This window comes from Dreissena polymorpha, chromosome 2, assembly GCF_020536995.1.
Source record: "Dreissena polymorpha isolate Duluth1 chromosome 2, UMN_Dpol_1.0, whole genome shotgun sequence".
Classification (NCBI taxonomy): Eukaryota; Metazoa; Mollusca; class Bivalvia; order Myida; family Dreissenidae; genus Dreissena; species Dreissena polymorpha.
This window is the reverse complement of record NC_068356.1, coordinates 19,629,561-19,636,402: the sequence shown is the minus strand read 5'-3', so window position 1 is coordinate 19,636,402 and position 6,842 is coordinate 19,629,561. Positions and strand designations below refer to the sequence as shown.

At 34.7% G+C, this 6,842-nt stretch overlaps 1 pseudogene; it reads left to right on the top strand.

Annotated features, from left to right (window-relative positions):
* Positions 1–228: 228 nt before the first annotated feature.
* On the top strand, positions 229–365 carry LOC127870541 (small nucleolar RNA snR44; annotated as a pseudogene).
* The last annotated feature ends 6,477 nt before the right edge of the window (positions 366–6,842 follow it).

Below are 6,842 nucleotides of genomic sequence, written 5' to 3'. Positions count from 1 at the left end.
TGCAAGTATTTTAACGTTATTTAAGGACTGTATATTGGTTTTATGCCAATTATATATAAAAATATATAGTAATAAAAAAATCCCATTTTAAAATGGGAGAAAAAAATTCCATGGGATTTTTTTCTTATTTTGAGAGATTTATTCATGAAACTTTCAGAAACATCGTATTTTATGAAATGATGAACAACTACGATATTTTAATGCGTTTAGTCGTGTTTAAAAAAAAAATCCCATGGGATTTTTAAATCCCATGGGATTTTAAATCCCATGGGATTTTTAAATCCCATGGGATTTTAAATCCCATGGGATGATTTTAAATCCCATGGGATTTTTTTTCCCATGGGATTTTTTTCCAATGGGATTTTTCAGTTTCGTAAGCCGAATAAGTTTCTTAATGCGAAAAACAACAATAAAGGAAATAATAATTATAATTTTGAATAATAAATTGAATAATATAAATAACATGAATATTTTTAAAATGAGTTACAATTAAAGGTTTATGCTAGTAGAACTTATCATTTCTTGTTCGAGCAGATGGTTGAGTCCAATTGGTGAGTATGCCAGCTTAGAACCAGTATAAATGCATCGCAGACAGACAACGCTGTCATACTGTACACACCGCTGAGAAACAATCTTTATTGCATTTCATTTTGCAACAGAAAATGAACTCCGTAGTATAATTGATCTTATATATGCCCTCTGCTTTTGAAAGCGTGCAACACATTAACATAACAATAAGTCCATGCCAAAAACTATGTGCAAATTCCATTCAAAGCTATATACACATTATAAAGGTCAGATGACCCGCGTCATGCGAAAATGGGTCTTATGTCATATGCGGCCAAAGTTGGTCCATCCTAGCTTGTCCAACCGCGCAGTCTGGTCAGGTTCTACGCTGACTGATATATAAAGTCAAGCCATGATTCGTGGTCTCATATCCAAACTCGGTAGCTCCTGTGCGAAACTTTCACCGGAAACGACGGCACCGAGACGGGCGCTCGAACTTTTCGGATGCGCGTTATATGTTATATATATAGCGCGATGTGTTTGTTCTTGCCTCAAATAAGTAAGCCCAATCAGCGTTTTATTGTGTTCTTTGCTTCTACTATTAACAAGAACTTCAACCGATACGAACATGAATTTTATTTTAATATGTTTATTTAATGCTCGGAAAACTCATTGTATATTTAGACTACTACTTATAAAACAAAGTCGGGTTTTCAACATCTGTTTTCGGCATATAAATTGTTATTCCAAACCAGATTTTACGCACTTTACTGTACAAAATACCGTTAGGGCCACCGTGGTTACTCATTAAAATCCAGAGGGCGAGAATGCGAGAACGCGAAAGTACGATGACGACAGTGCGACAATACGATGGCGACAATGCGTTCGTACGATTGCGAAAACGCGCTAGTACGATGACGACAATGCGACAGTGCGACAATACAATGGCGGCAGTGCGATAGTACGGGGGCGACAATGCGATAGTCATATCGTACTGTCGCCGTGGTATCATCGCAATGTCGCCATCGTTCTATCGCATTGTCGCCATCGTATTGTCGCACTGTCGCCATCGCATTTTCGAATTGCCGCCATCATACTATCGCGTAATCGCATTGGCACCATCGTACTATCGCACTGTCGGCTATCGCCATCGTATTGTCGCACTGTCGTCATCGTATTTTCGCACTGTCGTCATCGTATTATCGCACTATCGAACTGTAGTATTGTCGCCATCGTACTATCTCACTGTCGCCATCGTATTGTCGCACTGTCGTCATCGCACTGTCTGATTGTCGTCATCGTATTATCGCGTTCTCGCATTGTCGCCATCGTACTATCGCATTGTCGCCATCGTATTGTCACCCTGTCATCATCGTATTGTCACATTGTCGCCATCGTACCATCGCGTTATCGCGTTCTCGCCCTCTGGATTTTAATGTGTAACCACGATGGCACTAACGGTATTCCGTAATACTGCTAAAGCACAGTATGATTAGGTCACTCCCAATGCAGAAATCTCTATGTCTATTTTAGTAACAACACATGTCTATGGAAGGATATTTAGGTAAAAGTTACATCATTTGTGGTGAATATTTACATTATGACTGATGCTTATTCTAATTTGCTTTATGACAATTCCAACATGCTTGTTGTCTATTCGTTTATACTTGATGATTGCTGCAACATTACATCATTCATGATGAATATTTACATTATGCGTGATGTTTATTCTAACATGCTTCATGACAGTTCCAACATGCTTGTTCTCTATCGGTTATACTTGATGATTGTTTCAACATGCTTGGTGACTATCCAATGTTTGTGTGTTCATTATTCCTGAAACCATTCATAATCGGTTTTGCCACTAAGCGTCATTAACAACGGCAGTTAGCAACAGGCAGTAAGCAGAATGCAAGTTACTAAATTATGACAACAGGTGGCGCGCGTTTATTTTCCGTATGTTGAATAAATTACTTTTCGGAAAAAAAGCGAAAACATCCGAATCATTTTGACTAGTAAACTGAATAAGCTGAATTAGTTCCCTTCGTTATATAATCTCCATTAAACTAAATACGTTCATTATTGCCATGAAGACCAGTAGGTTTACACAATGAATTGACTGCCGTGAATGTTTTTGATATTTGTAAGATGCAATTGGCACTCAAGAAATTATACATGTATTTTATTCAGAACATAACGGGGCTGATGTGTTGGAATTGTGGCCCTTCCCTAGTCCAAATAATTACAGTAGACGTAATCTACCGATGTGCATTGCATATCGACCTCATATTTATAAAGTAGCCCAAACCCCCATTGCCACAGACCTGTGCGTGAAACTTTCAGATTTCTCTAGTCTGTTTACCATGCTATAATTACAATTTCTATAAACACATATTTATCATTTTATGACTATATAATGTCTGTGGTATAAAGAGAAACCTGAAAGTTACAAGTACTTGTGTCTAGTACTGTACAACTATTGTACTCCTCGTTGAGAAAACAACTACTTCATTTACATGTATTAAAATATCATAAAACATAATTTTCAATCAAGTTGGAAAAAACCAATAAATAAATGTCATATAAACAGGTTTGTCATGAACGTTGACGTCGCTCTTGGTTACCAGAAAAATTCCCACGCACGGATTTCAACCGTCATTGTTTACAATCAATTAAGTGCATAAGTACTTGAATTTGTATAGTGTTTTTTAAAAGTGTCCAGCTACAGGTGGTTAGCGTGTGGCTATAATACTAATTAGTGAAAACATATTTTGGAATGATAAGTAATCATATTATAACGAAAAATAAACTTTCTTAAAAAAAATAAGTTAAATATATATTCAACAAGGTATCCAACTCGAAATCATCCGAAAACGGGATGCATCGTTTTAAACAGCCATTACTTCATCAATTTTGCAGCGATTTTTACGATCTTGGTCTTATTCAACGCAGAAATAAATTTCCTTTCTGGAAATGTATATGTCTTGCAATATTTTTACAAATACTGGGTCAACTTTTAAGAAATAACACGATACACAACTCGCGTGACCCAGCTGTGATCGATCAGACAGTATTCATGACTGAAATCTTCACGGGGAAAAGGGCATTTTCCCTGCAAAGTTCACGAACCTCGATACCATAATTCAATAAAACGTATGAAAAAAAACATTCTTACCGTGCTTGCCGTAGAATTATGCATCAAAACTAACTGTCCAGCGCATTTTCAAACCTTTGTTTACATACATTTCAACCAACTGACATTTTAAACACAAGAGTGATTTCATTGCTCCAATGCGGAGTTGTGTCTTTACAACTGGAGATTTCATTCATAAATACGGTCTGATCGATCACAACTGGGTCAAGCGAAGTATGTATAGCTTTATTTCTTAAATTTTGACCCAGCATGTGTAGAAATATAACAATATATATATACATTTCCTAAAAGGAAATTCATTTCTGCGTTGAATAAGACCGGGTCATGAAAATCGCTGCAAAATTAATTTAGTAATGGCTGCTCAAAACGATGCACCCCGTTTTCGGATGATTTCGAGTTGGATACCTTGTTATATATAAAACGATAGTGATTTTTTTTTATAGAAAATTTGATTTTTCGTTTTAATATGATTATTTATCATTCAAAAAGATGTTTTCACTAATTATTATCATAGCCACACGCTAACCACCTGTGTGTCCAGCACGTGTGCCGGGAGAACAGGGCTTAATGTATTTTTGTTAAGCTCTATAATATTTATATACAATCTGTATGAAAAAATGTCGGTGAACATTATTCCGGTGTTAATTTTTGAAAATATTGAGGCATTCGTTAATTATGGATCTAAAACGGAACATTAATCCGCAAAAAAAACACCGGGCATATTGCATATTAGATCGGACACATGAAATTATTTCGAAAGAAAGCAATAAGAGTTTCAATTCTACATGAGTGAGTCTCGCTGTGCACGATTACGCTCTTACTGCTCGTATATATTTGACTCTTGGCAAATACCTAGTGTTTTATTTTGCTTAATCTAAATTGTGTCATGAATCTATATGTACTTAAAGCAGCATGACCAACAGCTCTTTCATATGTGAAAGAGATTGACACGAAATACCTACCCATCTATAATAAAGTTTATATGTGCACTTCAATATTATAGTTTTATAGCATTTTATGTGGTGCAATATAAAAGTACTCTAGTAAATTTGAAATTATGTAATCGATTTCCTCTCAACATACATGCAAAGTTCCAGATAACTTTTTCAGCAAAATCTTGGTTTACACTCTATAATAATCCAGCCTTAAAGTCTATTATTAATTCTTTTTTTTCAGGTAAATATAATTTTTGGCACATCCGCATTTAGGTTTATAGTCTAAGAAGAGCTCATGACAATTGCCGGGTTACAGCAGACTTTTTGCGATAAAAGGACCAGATAATGGAAAACGTTCGGCTTTTCGACTGTTGTAAAGATGGTCTGTTATTCATAATAACGTTAAAGTGCTGTTGATTTCATAATTGTAATGAGGGCCTAGACGAGTGGGAACTCATTGATAAAATGTTTACATTATATGCATTGATATTGAGTTTTACGAATGATCACACATTTTGAATTCTTATTTTATTTTTCCAATGTGTAACCGTACGCACAGAATTTAAGTCTACTTTTTTACTAAATTTAATTCAATTTTTTGACGACTCAAATCATATTTCCTGAATAGTTTGGCCTATTGACGTCCCTGTTATTATAACAATGGTCTTTTGGATAAACAACGCTAAGTTGTTGCAATATAATAACCTTTTAAAATAGTTACCGGTTTTCATTTAATAAAATGATTAAGTCATATTCGAGATTTCAGCGATTGCCAATATTTTGCTTTTGTTTCTCATAAGCATATGGTGCTTGGTATCTGCTATTGACTCCTATGTAGATTGCAAATATTACATAACCCTTACAGCGGCCGAGCGCAGATATCTGCACTTGGCCGCTAAAAAGAAAAATCTTTGCGCATTAATTTAATTCAAATCTCATTATCATAATCAAAATCATCATCATCGTCGTCGTCGTCACTACTACCACCACCACCATCATCATCATCTTCTTCTTCTTCTTCTTCCTCCTCCTCCTCATCATCATCATTAACAACAACAGCAACACCAACTTAACATCATCATCAAACAACAATAAACATCGGTAGCATACAATGTGCTTCATCAACCATACATAATTATATGCGTTAAAACACCATAATAGAACAGCATGAATGAAGCTGTCTATTACTCTTTTATATTTCCTATACCAATATTTTTTTTTTCGTTAATTGAAGGACTAGTTGAAATCTTCTATAAAAGCCCCCCCCCCCCCCAAATAAAAAAAAAAATAATAACCCTAGCAAACAACAATAAACATAGGTTAGTTAGTATACACTGTGCTTTAGCAACCATGCATAATGAATGTTAATGACTTCGGACCGTTGTGATCAAATTTAAAAAAGCAAGATGGTATGTATGCGGCACACAACACATAGATAATTATAGTTTTATACCTTAAACGTAGTTCATCAAAATAAAGATAAGTTATTATCTATGTAATACTTAAATTAGGTTTATAACGTATGCATATTTGTCTAAAACTTGTGAAATGTGATTCGTAAGCCGACGACAACATTATCATTCGGACCCTTCTCCCCACCTAACAATCGAGATTAAACACCTGTGGAGATCCCGATCTTATCAATGAATAAACCGGTTCAATGATGTCAAGTCAAATAAAACATACTATTACTATCCAAATAAATATCTATAAAAAAATGTAAATTGATATACCTACTTAACTAAAACTAAACTTAAACGATTAGCAAGAAAAATATATAAAGAAGAAGCAGGCAAAGTAGACAAATTAATTGTAACATATGTTTTCTCAGTCTCCCACTGTTGAACAATATAAATAGTATTTATCGCCACCCCAAAAGGGATCTTTATCACACGTTTGGCTCAACTAATATATAATTGTGACAGGACAAACTGTCAACAAATACCTTGTTAATGTTTTATACATAACTCCAATCAAAGGTTAACTTCCAAGGAAACTGCGGCATGTAAAAACTGTTGATTATGACAAAATGGTGTTTAGTACAAATCAGTACAATAGCGTCTGTTATGTGGCCTATACTAATCCAGTTAAATAAAACTTTAATCGCAGAAAAGTTTAGATTCTTTACACCTTTAAGAAAATATATATAACAGTTCTTTCCTGTTTTAACATAATGATACATTTAAAAATAAATTATGAAGCATCGCTAGCAATAGTAGAAAGAGAAGTAGAAGGAGAATTATTAT